General features: G+C 38.3%; 1 non-coding gene across 1 annotated transcript; it reads right to left on the reverse strand.

The window, feature by feature from the left end:
* Positions 1–2,290: 2,290 nt before the first annotated feature.
* LOC120225220 lies at positions 2,291–2,481 on the reverse strand. The gene has a single exon (XR_005526767.1). It is a non-coding gene; the product is annotated as a U2 spliceosomal RNA (small nuclear RNA).
* Between the last annotated feature and the right edge of the window lie 11,557 nt (positions 2,482–14,038).

Genomic DNA, 14,038 nt, shown 5'->3' on the forward strand with positions numbered 1-14,038 from the left:
TTTATATTTTTATTTCTTGCCCCAGTGCTCCCCTTCATTAGTGCAAATAATCAATACTTTGAATGGTCTGCAATGCTGTCCTTTCTCTTCTATTACTTTATTGACTTTGGAAGAGCCTGTAGTTATTCATGGAAGTTATATAAATTCCTTGCTCTAACTACATCAGTAGTCAAATGTGGTTTTAATATTTGAGAATGTGCTTCTCTGGAAAAAGAAAAAAAGGATATAGTTTTTCTTTTGCTCAGTAGGAAACGTTAGTGACTGCCAGCCAAACTCTTCTCCTTGCTGTGTTGTGAATTCTCAATTTCATTAAACAATTTGTAATCGCAGCCATCAATCCAGTCTGAATAAATGTTGGTCATCTTATGTGATGGAACTCACTGATAGGGCCTCTCTTAATGAGAATTTTGTTGGAGGGGAGTGGGCAGGAACTGAAGAAATTGTGAGTGGTGTTTCTCTGTCTTTTCTCAATGACTAGCTTCTGAGTTTAAAGCTCACAGGAAAGAAATGAAAGCCTATCTGTTGGGACAGGAGTTTTCATAAGAATTGGCTTAGGCATGATTCCTAGAGAGATAATCTTATTTGTTAAGGTGTCCTGAAAATGCCGAGGTCATGGGTGTTTTTACTATAGGACAGTATCAAGATACTTGGAAAGTGTCAGAAAAGAACAAATCTTGTGGGAAACTATCTTACTCTAATAGGCTTTTTGAATTTACTTTTCTATAAAATAGCTTTAAAAAGGACAATAGATTTTTCTTATTTCAATTACCCAAGAGAAACAAACACGCCTGAATTCAGGGTGTAATTCATGATTTCATGTAAGGCAGTCCTGGTACCAGTTCTGGTTGGGTACAATCATAGTAAAATTACTATGTGGCAATGATGCAGCATTATTACTACTGTGAAACATGCAATACATTTTTTAAAGGTGTCGTTGACATATAACATTACATTAGTTTCAGGGACATAACATGATGATTCGATACTTGTATCATAAAATGGTCACCATAATATATCTTGTTAACATCCATTATCATGCATTGCTACTAATTTATTTTCCTTATGATGAGCACTTTTAAGATCTGCTCTTTTACAAACTTTCTAATATGCAATACAGTATTATTAACTATGGTGACCATGCTGTATATTACGTCCCTATTACTTATTTTATTACTGGACATTTATACCAGTTGACCAACCCATTTCACTCACCCCCCCCCCCACCTCCCATGCCCAGGCTCTAGCAATCACCAATCTATTCTTTGTATCTGTGGTCTTAAATAAACACCAGACTTTTGTGATGATGATTGAAGTCACCACTAACAGACCAGAAGGGAAAACTAGCTTGCATCCAGAGCAGTTCAGTGTGTGTGTGTGTGTGTGTGTGTGTGTGTGTGTGTGTGTGTGTGATAGTTATTTAAGAGTAGATTTTCCAGCTATGTTTTTTTCTCCATCTATGATGAAACCTAAAGAAATAGCAGAAGTTAGGTAAATGAACAAGGGCTGGGAAGATGGGAATCAGTTCAGGGCATATGGAATAGCATATGCCACATCCCAGACATGAAAAAGAACACGACACCTTTAACAACTGAAAGGAATTCAATACAACAGAGGCATATAAGGCATTGGTATAAATAGATGTGGGGTTGGGGAGAGAAGTAGGAACCATATCACAAAGGATCTTGTGACCCAGTGAGTTATTTCAGCCTTATTCTAAAGGGAATGGGTAACAACTGAAGGTTTAAGCAGGAAAGGGATGTGATTTTTCTTAAGTTTATTTATTTTGAGAGAGAGAGAATGCATGTGTACCTGCAGGGCAGAGAGAGAAGGCCAGAAAGAGAATTCCAAGCAGGCTCTGCACTAATAGCACAGATAGTTCAATGCTGGGCTCGAACTTGGGAACCACGAGATCATGATCTGGGCCAATTTTGGATGCTCAACTGACTGAGCCACCCAGGAGCCCCACATTCATGATTTTTTAAGGCTTATGTGGCTATACTATAGAGAATGAATTTGAGGGCTTAAAAATGGAAGTGGTAAGATGATTGGTTTTTGTGTGGGGGGGGGTTGTTGGAGTAATAATGAGAAAAGAAAAAGAAAACTTCATAACAAATTAAGTTACTCAGAGGCTATTGAGGTGTGAGGAATGAGTCCATGGCCAAGGAAATTGAAATGTCTTAATAATTGTGAAAATGAGATGACAATGATTATCTAAAATGTACAGCACTGTGCAGTTTACAAATAACTTTATAAACTGTTATCTAATGTAAACCTTTTTTTTTTCCCCCGGAGGGGGTGCACCGTTCCTGGAAGTACTGCAATACCAGACTGATGCGTGGAGTGGACGGAGCAAGCTCCTATTCCATCTCCTAATTCCAAAAATCCATTTAATATATTGTCCTCGGATAGAGTATGTATCAGATATTAAACTGATAAGAACAGATACTACACTTGATCTTAGCCAAAAGGCCGAGAAGCGATAATGTAAACCTTTTTAATAGCTTCATAAGTTATATGTTTATATTATGATTATCATTTGTTATGCAAATAGATGAATAAAAGTTTGCACAATTCTATGAATGTTTAATGTCGTACTGTCAAGAATTGTGAAAGGTTTTAGATTTCACCTACTTGTATCCTAACAAATTAGTCTGACACTGTTTCACGGAGGCTGGAAAAAAACATAAGATTCCTGGGTCAAAGACAAAGGACTCTGTTACGCATGGCTTCGTAGGCAGCCTGACTATATTCACATCTGTTTTTGTTTCTGCCCAATTCCTATGGGAGTAATGTGAAATTGGCTGAAGTGACTGCCCTACATTTAGTCTAGGGTGTGCTTCACAGCTGAGAAGACCTAAGCCTAGGAAGCCCTGATATTTTAGCCTTTCCCCCACCGTTTGCACTGAAGGATGATATTATCTTTAGTATCCTAAATGTTAAACAAATCTGCTCTCTGCCTTGGAGGAAGAGTGTATCTGCATGTCCCAAAGTTGTCAAAAAACACTTGGGAAGATGATTGTCTGGAACATAGGCTCTCAATGCTTCTGATGAGAAGATGTGTAGAAATGTAAGAAACCCATGGAAAATTATCTCCCAACAACAATCTTTGCTCTTGGATGCCAAGTCCCATGGATGTTCTATACTCTTGGTTTTCTGTAGGATTTATAATTTGATGAGCACATTTGTAACATTGCGTTAAGTCAAAAACCTTTATGTAGAGATGAGTTTGCTCTGTGAATTGGAGATTTATGCTCACGAATATACAAGTGTAGAATTGTATAAGCTTTCACAGAAATCTTCTCATATTTTTCCTTGTTCTAGCATCTGGGAGATTTCAATTATTGCTAGTGGCTGGATTTAGAGGACTGAAAACTAAAGGAGCATGGCTGAATGTTTGTTTATTTATTAGACTTTCTAAATTGCTCATTCGTGGTGAATGGAACTGCAGGAGAACATCAGTGCTGCCAGAACCATTCAGTGTGAAAGGAAATGACAGGAGCCACAAGGAGTAAGGGAAATGCTTTAGTAGTAAAATCTCAACAAATAATAAAGCTACAGTGGATGTATACATCAGTGTTTTACGACTCAGTATCACATGCAGGTGGTATATCAGTTGCATACAGTGAGAAAACCCCACATAGTCTCTAAAGGAAAGTGAAAGACTTACGCTACTTTATAAAGTGCTTGAAAAACTCCAAATCTGAATAAGTTTACAAAACTGGTAGGGAAGGAACCACAAGTTACAGATCACTTATTGTATGCTGTGTGCTTGTATTCAATTCTTACTGCAACCCTATGAGATCATTGTTACTCTCATTTTATTTTATTTTTTTTTAATGTTTTATTTATTTCTGAGAGAGAAAGAGAGACAGCATGAGCAGAGGAGGGTCAGAGAGAGAGGGAGGCACAGAATCTGAAGCAGGCACTAGGCTCTGAGCTAGCTGTCAGCCCAGAGTCTGACACGGGGCTCGAACCCACAAACCGTGAGATCATGACCTGAGCCGAAGTTGGACGCTTAACCCACTGAGCCACCCAGATGCCCCATTATTCTCATTTTAAAGGGGAAGAATATGTGGGTCACCTGGCTGGCTCAGTCAGTAGTGCATGTGACTTTTTTTTAAGTTTATTTTTTATTTATTTATTTTGAAAAGACAGAGAAAGCATGAGTGGGGGAGGAGCAGAGACCAGGAGAATCCCAAACAAGCTCCGCGCTGACAGCGCAGAGCCCATAATGGTGCTCTAACTCATGAAACTGTGGTATCTTGACCTGAGCCAAAAGCAAGAGTCAGATACTTAACCAACTGAGCCACCCAGACGTCCCAATAGTGCATGTGACTCTTGATCTTATAGTTGTGAGTTCAAGCCCACATTGGGTGTAGAGCTTACTTATAAAAACAGTAATGAGAAAAAAAAAAAAGAGAAATATGAATTTTGGGAAAACTAAGTAACTTCTTCAAAATTTTACAATTATAAACTAATCAATCTTAGATTTGAAGTTAGGTATAATTCCCAACACTTATGGGCACTCCATGCTATCATGCTACCTATTTATAAATTCTTACAATTTTACAGGATAAGCAGAATTACTATTTTCCAAGAGTACTTGGATACTCTTAATACAATATGTTGACATGGTCAAGTTTATGCATTATCCTATTTGGGGAAACATAGAAATATACTTGAAAACGGGAAAATAATGGGGCACCTGGGTAGCTCAGTCAGTTGAGCATCCAACATTGGTTCAGGTTATGATCTCACAGTTCATGGGTTTGAGCCCCGTGTCGGGCTCTGTGCTAACAGCTCAGAGCCTAGGGTCTGCTGTAGATTCTGTGTCCCCCTCTGTCTCTGACCCCACCTGCTCACACTCTGTCTCTCTGTCTCAAAAACAAACATTAAAATTTTTTTAAAAAAGAAAATAGGAAAATAGTGACTGTAATAAGGTTGGAGTGGGAAGAAGCAAAATCAACCATGACTCTATTTCTTAAAGAGTGCAAAGCCCTCTATATAGCACCAATGTGTATTTGTATTAGCTAGTTGGATACAAAAGGATATATAAATCCTGTCTACTCATCTCAGCCTAATAGAATGTGTTCACAATGGATATGGTTAGATTATCTAGACTACTCAATCAGATCAACTATCTGGAGATTGCTTCATTACTCAGAAATCGTTTATTACAGTAGTTAAAAATCTTGTGGTGGTATTGCCTATACTTTCTGTAAGAATCGGGTTATTTCACTTATAGAGTTCAGTGAAACTGATTATTTGGGTCCTGTGGACAAATTAATAAAACAAAGTAGTGGTTTAAGGTATAGAACATTTCTATCTCTAAAAGGATCCAGCAGGTTGCCCTTTTATATAGCCATATTCACTCCTATCTTATCTTCTCACTGCTGCCCCTCATTATTTCCTAGCAACCACTAATCTGTTACCTTTGTATAATGTTGTCATTTGAATAATGGTTTATGAATGAAATAATAGTGCATATAATCTTTTGGACATTGGCTTGGTGTATTCATCATAATTCTTTTCAGATTCGTCCAGAAATGGTAGAACTGTACCATTAAAATGTATATGTCAGATGTGTATCATTAGGATAATTTCCCTTTCCTTCTCTGAAATCACATTAGCCAGGATGGACAAACTAAAGGAGTAGCCTTGTGACCAAAGATGGTACTGTGAGAACTAAATAAAGTTATCTCAAAACTTCAATTTGTAGCCATTGTAGTTCTTATTTTCCACTGAAGACCAGAGGTAGGAATGAGGGCTATAGGCTCCTGACTCTAATTTTCCTTTCAATTTATTCAGTACAGCGTCTTCTTTTCCGGGGAGGGAGATGAATACAGACATACATGTGTGTGCGTGTGTGTGTATGTGTGTGTGTGTATACTTGTTATTGGAATTTTATAACTTCTTCTACCTAAATGATAGTGGGAACTTCTTTGAGCATTTGTCAGATTTTTCAGGCATTAGAAATATGTGCAGGCAGCAGGCTTTCCTTCAATTGGACAACTATAATTTCACACTTAACCAAATTTTCCCTCTTCATTAAGTGTAGTACAAGATAAGTGAAATAAAAATGTGATGCCAAATAGGAAGACTTTACTTATGTTTTCATAACATAAAAGAGACAATTTAGAATGGGTATTCTTCTCTGGACTACTAGAATAATTGCAGTGTTAGGATGTTTGTATTCAGGATTGATATCATCTCCCTATTGCTGTGTTTTTAAGGAACATTTCACCTTTGTATCTAAAGCATTAAAATGCTTTTTACAGACAGAAAAATGTTTCTTTAAGCCTTTTCTCCCACTGGATTTTGTAGAGAAACCTGCTGTGTGGCTGGGCTCACACCCAGTATTTGGCATATTGCTTGCTATTCTGCAGATTTCAGTTGGTTTTTTCTGGAGAGCAAATCTCAGAGCTGAAACTCTTCTAGTCTACTTTCATTCACAGTACCAGAATCTTTTGAAAGAACTAGGTAGATAGAATGGTGTTGGGTCGGGGGATTGTGTGGATGCATGTATAAATGAAAATATACATACACATTTATGCATTCTGGCTAATATCAGTATTAATAGTTCTCAATCTTTTAGACTTAATGGATCTAGGGTGTTAGCATCCTGCTGTGACTGGAGAGGGAGTCAATTTAGGAAATAGGGTCCAACACACTTTAATATCATAGTTAGGGGCTTCATATTGATTCTGAGGAATTCTCATCATAGCTACTTGGGAGACTGTTTCAGAGAAGGTGGGTATGACAAGAAAATTTCTGTAATGCTGGCATTATTATTATTACTTAAAATTAATAATAATGATTAATTTTATATGAATTCTTAAATTCCTTATTAGAACCAGCAAATTAATCATATTAACCAATATAAAAATGGGCATGTGAGTAGTGCAGTATGATTCCCAGTCTAGTTTAATGATAAAAGTGGGGTTTACATTGCTTGTAATGCTAAAAGTGGGATTTACATTGCTTGGAAAACTGACAATTTGCTTAGAGGATTCTTATGAGATTGAAGAATTTTTCTAATCAGTTTATATTCAGTATGAGAAGCTGAGGAGTTTGTTTACTTCCTAGAAATTCTGAGAATCTCTGTTTCCCTGACTTTGCATTGAATATTAAAAGGCAAGAGATATGATAGGTTAGAGATAGAGAGATTGCATTAATGAATTCATACACAAATGAAAGAACTGAATTTTTCCCTTGGAGCTACTATCTACAGATGACTTTTGTATAACGGAGGTGGAATTAGGATGGGAAGGTGAATTTATAGATGGAAAAATGGATGTAAAAGGAAAGAATGAATCAACCATCCAGGTGTTTTAGACTAATTTAGATGGTACATGAAAAAAGGTGGCTATTTGCAATTTTGCACATCCTTCATCAATGAATCTAGTCCATTTTTGGATGAAATTTTCAGAAAAGCAGTTTTAGAAGTTATTCTAGGATATCAGCTTTTCAAATAGTTCATATGCAACTTCATTCTTAGGGTATGAAGAGTCTAAGGATTCATGTGTTTTAAGATCATCTTCATGGAAGATGTTCTTGAAGATCATTTTCAAGGCAAAATAATCCTTTTAGACACTAATTTCCGACTGTGTTTTTCTGGGATTTTTTTTAATTGATGTGAAATTTACCTATGCTAGATATTTCATATAAATAGAATTCTGTAAGATGTGACATATTGCGTCTGACTTCTATCACTTAGCTAGATGTTTTCAAGGTCATCCACATTGTAGCATGTATTATTAGTACTTCAATCCATTTAATTGATGAATAATATTTCATTGTATGAGTTTGGGATTTTTCTTGTTTCTTGTGATAGGCCTGGATTGCAATTTATTTTCCTCTTAGGACTGCCTTTGCTGCATCCCAAAGGGTTTGGACTGTTATGTTTTCATTTTCATTTGTTTCCATATTTTTTTTTAATTTTGTCTTTAATTGCCTGGTTGACCCATTCATTCTTTTAGTAGGATGTTCTTTAACTTCCATGCATTTGGAGGTTTTCCAAACTTTTTCCTGTGGTTGATGTCAAATTTCATAGCATTGTGATCTGAAAATGTGTATGGTATGATCTCAGTTCTTTTATATTTATTGAGGGCTGTTTTGTGACCCAGTATGTGATCTATCTTGGAGAATGTTCCATGTGCACTTGAGCAAAATGTGTATTCTGTTGCTTTGGGTGAAAAGTTCTGAACATATCTGTCAAGTCCCTCTGGTCCAGTGTATCATTCAGGGCCGTTGTTTCTTTATTGATTTTCTGCCTGGATGATCTGTCCATTGCTGTAAGTGGGGTATTTAAGTCCTCTGCAATTACCATATTCTTATCAGTAAGATTGCTTATGTTTGTGATTAATTGTTTTATATATTTGGGTGCTCCAGAATTTGGTGCTCTTCTTGATGGATAGACCTCATAATTATGATACAAAGCTCTTCTTCATTTCTGGTTACAGCCCTTACTTTAAAACCTAGTTTGTCTGATATAAGTATGGCTACTCCAGCTTTCTTTTGACTTCCAGTAGCATGATAGATGGTTCTCTATCCCCTAACTTTCAATCTGAAGGTATCCTCAGGTCTAAAATGGTCTCTTATAGACAGCAAATAGATGGATCTTGTTTTTCAATCCATTCTGATACCAGTCTTTTGACTGGAACATTTAGTCCATTTACATTCAGTGTTATTACTGAAAGATACGGATTTAGTATCATTGTGTTATCTGTAAGTTTCTACATCCAATGTTATTATTGAGAGATATGGATTTAGTGTCATTGTGTTATCTGTCGGTTTCATGCTTGTAGTTGTAGTGATGTCTCTGGTCCTTTGTGGCCTTTGCAACATTCCACTCACAAAATCCCCCTTGGGATCTCTTGTAGAGCTGGTTTAGTGTGATGAACTCCTTTAGTTTTTGTTTGTGTGGGAAAACCTTTATCTCTCCTTCTATTCTGATTGTCAGCTTTGCTGGATAAAGAATTCTTGGCTGCATTTTTTACCTATTCAGCATATTGAATATTTCCTGCCACTCACTTCTGGCCTGCCAAGTTTATGTGGACAGGTCTATTACAAACCTTATGTGTCCACCCTTGTAGGTTAAGGCCTGTTTGTCCCTAGCTGCTTTCAGAATTCTCTCTTTACCTTTGTATTTTGCCCATTCCACTGTGGTGTGTCGTGCAGAAGATTGATTCCTGGTATGTCTAAAGGGAGTTCTCTGTGCCTCCTGGATTTCAATGTCTGTTTCCTTCCCCAGACTGGGGAAGTTCTCAGCTATGATTGGTTCAAGTATACCTTCTGTCCCTCTCTCTCTTCTTCTTCTTTTGGAACTCCTATGATACAAATTATTATTACACTTCATTGAATCACCTAGTTCTTCAATTCTCCCTTCATGGTCCAGAATTTTTTTTTATCTCTTTTTCTCAGCTTCATCTTTTTCCATAATTTTATCTTCTGTTTCACTTATTCTCTCCTCTGCCTCTTCAATCCTCACTGTCATGGCCTCTAGTTTATTTTGCACCTCATTTACAGCATTTTTAATTTGTCATGACTATTTTTTAGTTCCCTGATCTCTGCAGCAATGGATTTTCTGAAGTCTTCTATGCTTTTTTCAAGCCCAACAATTAATCTTATGACTATTATTCTAAATTCTTGATCACATATATTGTTTGTATCTGTTTTGATTAAATTTTTAGCTGTCATTTCTTCCAGGAATTTTTTTTAGGAGAATTCTTCCCTTTTGTCATTTTGGCTAGTTTTCTTCCCTTATGTGTTTTAAAAGCTTGTTATCTGTCCTGCACCTGGAAGCACTACTGTATTAAAGAGGGGCCATACACTGTCTAGGCCTTGGCCCTTCAGGAAGTGTTTTTTGGAGTGTGTTACTTGCTTTCTACCGTTGTGGCTCTGGTTGCTTTATCTCCCTACTTGTAGTGATGTTTTCGACCCTCCACCAGGTGTGCTTTGATTTATTCGCTGAAGTAGCCCTGGCGGGGTGGGGGGGATAGAAAAAATGAAACAAACAAAGGAAAACAAAACAAAGCAACCCCTAAACAACAGCAGCAACAAAAAACTAACAGGGTGGGGGATGTTGGTGGAGGAGGCCTTATCCCATACAAAGAGAAATAACAGGGGTGGGGAAAAAGAAAAGAAAAGAAAATTGACCAGGCAGAAGAACTATACAGCTTAATCCAGAGAGACAGACAGACAGACAGACAGAGAAAAGAGAGGAAAATAAAGGAGATGTAGAGCAGGTATATAGACAATAGATTAGATATGTCTGTTTAAACAAACCAACAAGCAGAATAACCAGACTAGAGGAGGGAAGAAATAAGAAGGAGAAAAGGAAGAAAAAAAAATATGTACATATAATAAGAATTGTCCAAGGGTTAAATCTGAAAATGCAAAACTGCTGGGTACCTTGGAACTGGTGGCAGCAAGGGTCTGGAGGAGGGGCTGTCTGGTCTCCCAGCCTCAATCCCGCTCCAGGAGATTGGCAGTCACCTGGTGCAGAGGGCCGTGGTTTGGCGTGGGCTGTCCCGCCTCCACTGTGGGCAGGCTGCCTGTCCCCTGAAGCACCCCCTTGTTGGTGATGGGGAGAAAAATGGCAACACCTCAGTCTCTCCTTCCCGCCCCAGACCACTCTCTTCAGGTAGTCCTCACGTTGCTGCATGGATATGAGTGGGCTGTTTTTGTTTTTTTTTATCGCTCCACAGTTTCCAGCGCGTACCTGGGGCTCGTCTGGGATTCAAACCCAGATATCCCAAAGGGTCCCGCTCCTTGCACCCTGGTTCTGGGGAAGTGCCTCCCCACGCCACCAATGGATGGGCTCCTCCCATAGCCGCCCGGGTGGGAACAAGGGGGTTTATCCCGCTCAGTCTACTCCCATGCCTCCCTGGCGCTGGGCTGGGATTTAAACCCCGGTGTCCTAAAGGGTCTTGTTCTGTGTGCACTGGTTTGGGAAAAATGCCGCTCTGCCCAGCTGATAAGTGGCCTCTGGCTGGCGGGCGCAGGCAGGGTCCTTTGTCCTTTGAAAGCCTATATACCTTCTTCCCACAGCACTGGAGGAAGGGAATTGCTTTCTCCCTCTGCAGACTGCGCCTCTGAACTACTTACGGAGTCTGAGGCTGGCTCCCTTTCTCCCCACGTGTGGAAATAGGGCTGGCCCCAGTCTAGAGAAAGCCCAGCAGTTAGAGATTTAATCTTTTTCTGACTCTGGTCCGTGGTTTTTCTCTTGTCGAAGTACAGTCCTTTACTTTCACAGCCTCTCTTTCTCCCCCTTTTGTTTCTCTGCAGAAGGGGATCCCTCCCCTCCATGCCTACACTGCCAGTTTTCTCTCTCCCAGTTTGCAATCACACACCAGTGTCCCGCCAGGTTGTCCCCGTGGGCCCCTGGAAATGTCTCTGTCACTCTGGAGCCTGGACTCTTGGAGTTCAAAGTCCTTTGGCCTCAACACTGCTGTGTTTGAGGGATCAGGGAACTTCGGGTCCCTCCACTTCTCCCCCATGTTGGATATTTCATTTTATGTGTATGCCACAATTAATTTACCCATTCGTCTGTTGATGGATATTTCTGTTGTTTCTACCATTTGGCTATTATGAATAATGTTGCTATAAACATTATTAGTAGTTGTTTTCAATTCTTTTGATTATATACTTAGAAGTACAATTCTTGGGTTATATGGTAACTCTGTGTTTAACTTCTTGAGAAACTGTTTTCAACAGTAGCTATTTATTCCCACCTCCCATGTATAAGAGTTCCAATTTCTCTGATTGATATTGGAATGAGAGAGGTTTATAAGTTATATATAGTCACAGTGTAACAGAAGGGGGACATGTATCCTGATCTTTTCAGTTGAAGCCCATTATTATTAGATAATTTTGCTATTCCGGTGATACCCTTTTGGAAACAGAGCATGTGTTTGTGATTTGTGGTTATGGAGGAAGGGCTCATGTGTTTATTAATAAAGGAACAATATGAGGGATTTGCCAAGAATTCTATCATTCGTCAGGCTCTCTTAACCTGACATTAACATTTATTGTGAGTTAAATGTCATAACAATCGACTTTCCTAATATCGATATCAAAGTGTCCTACAAGGTAATCCAAATACCATAAAATTCACTCTTTTTAACTGTAAAGCTCAGTGGTCTTTCTTTAGTACATTCAAAGAGTAATACAGTTTTTAGTCCATCTACGTGTAGAACATTTTCAGCACCCCTAAAAAGTAACTTTGTAATCACTGATAGTCATTCCCCATTTCACCTTCCCACTCAATCCCTGGCAATGACTAATCTACTTTTTATTTCTATGACATACCTATTCTGGTCATGTGATATCAATGCATTGGTACAACATATGGTTGTTATTCCTTTTTTTCACTTAGCCTAACGTTTTCAAGTTCGTCCATACTGTAGCATGTATCTCATCTTTTATTATAGCCAAATGATATTTGATGATACACATATAACACATTCATTTATTAATCAGTGTACATTAGGATTGTTTATACTTTTGGACACTTATGAATAGTGCTGACATGAATATCCATTTACAGTCTTTTAGCAGAAATTTGTTTTTTTTCTCTTATACACTTCAAAATGAAATGACTGTATTATACCATAACTCTATGTTTAGCTTTTTGGTAACCTGCTGAACTTTATTTCCCACAATGGACCAAACCATTTTACAATACCACTGCCAATGCATGTGTGTTTCAATTTCTCACATCCTTGCCGTCATTTCTTATTGTCTGCCTTTTTAATTTTTTATTCTATTTAATGTAGTGGGTGTGAAATTATCACATTGTGGTTCTAATTTTCATTTACCTCATAGATTATGATGTTGAGTATCTTTTCATGTAGGAATTGACCATTTCTATATCTTCTATGTCTATTCACATCCTTTACATATTTTAAACTTATTTATTTTTTATTTTTGAACTTTAGTATTCTTTATATATTCTAAAAGCAAATGCTTTAGAGGATATATGATCACAAAGTGTCTTCTGTCATACCTTGGGTTCTCTACTCTTTCTTTGTGGTTTATTTTGAAATACAGAAGTGTTTAATTTTGACAAAGTCGTATTTATCTATTTTTTGTTTTGTTCCTTTGCTTTTGGTGTCATATTTAAGAAAACTTTGTCTAACCCAAGGTCTGGTGATTGACCCTAGTTTTTTATACTAAGAATTTTGTTTTTAGCTCTTACGTTTAAGCCTATGATTCAGTTTGAGTCAATGATTGTGTATGGTTTGAGGTTGGAATTCAAATTTACTTCACGTGTATCAGGAATTGGCAGGTGTCAAGTTGGTATATTAGTACAGCAAACCAAACTGAAAGTAACAATCAAGAATCTATTAACTTACTGTGATAGTGTAAGGAAGAGCCTAGAAAGGAGATGCCAGCTTCTCACTGTGGTCCATTCCCCCCCCCCCCCACAAAGGTGCAGGACGTGGTCAAAATTTTCACCAAATATTGACAGGGGGGTGTTGGCTAGGCTGGTGGGTGATCTCATAATCAAAAGACTGATGCTCTGCTGTTTTCTGGACCTGAGGCCTGGGGAGAAGGAGGGGGGAAAGTGTTTGGAGTACAAAGGTACCTAATACTGGAGGTAAAGCCTTTGATAAGGACGTCTCCGCTGAGGCACTTTGGATGGCAATACCGATGGGCACTGGAACATGGCCTTCGTCAGAGGCTACGTGAGCGAGCCCCTTCACAGAGGTTGAAATGCATTAGCCATGCAACAAGTCTGGTGTGTAGAATACAGCTTTCTCTCATGAGGCCTACCAGATAAGGCCTTTAATAATTGCTTATGGTCTGGGCTGAGAAATGACATATAGCATTTTGGTTTAGAACCAGAGTCTTCCGCATTTGGATCACCATTTGTCTCAGAAGTGTTTGTTGAAGGAACTATTCCTACACCTTTGAGTTGTCTTGATACCCCTATTGAAAATCAACAAGGGTTTGATTTAGGACTCTCCATTCTACTCCACTGATCTAATTCTACTACATTGGTCTATCCTCATGTGGTACTACACTGTCCTGA

This window comes from Hyaena hyaena, unplaced genomic scaffold (assembly GCF_003009895.1).
Source record: "Hyaena hyaena isolate Hyena2069 unplaced genomic scaffold, ASM300989v1 scaffold_1358, whole genome shotgun sequence".
Taxonomy (NCBI): Eukaryota; Metazoa; Chordata; class Mammalia; order Carnivora; family Hyaenidae; genus Hyaena; species Hyaena hyaena.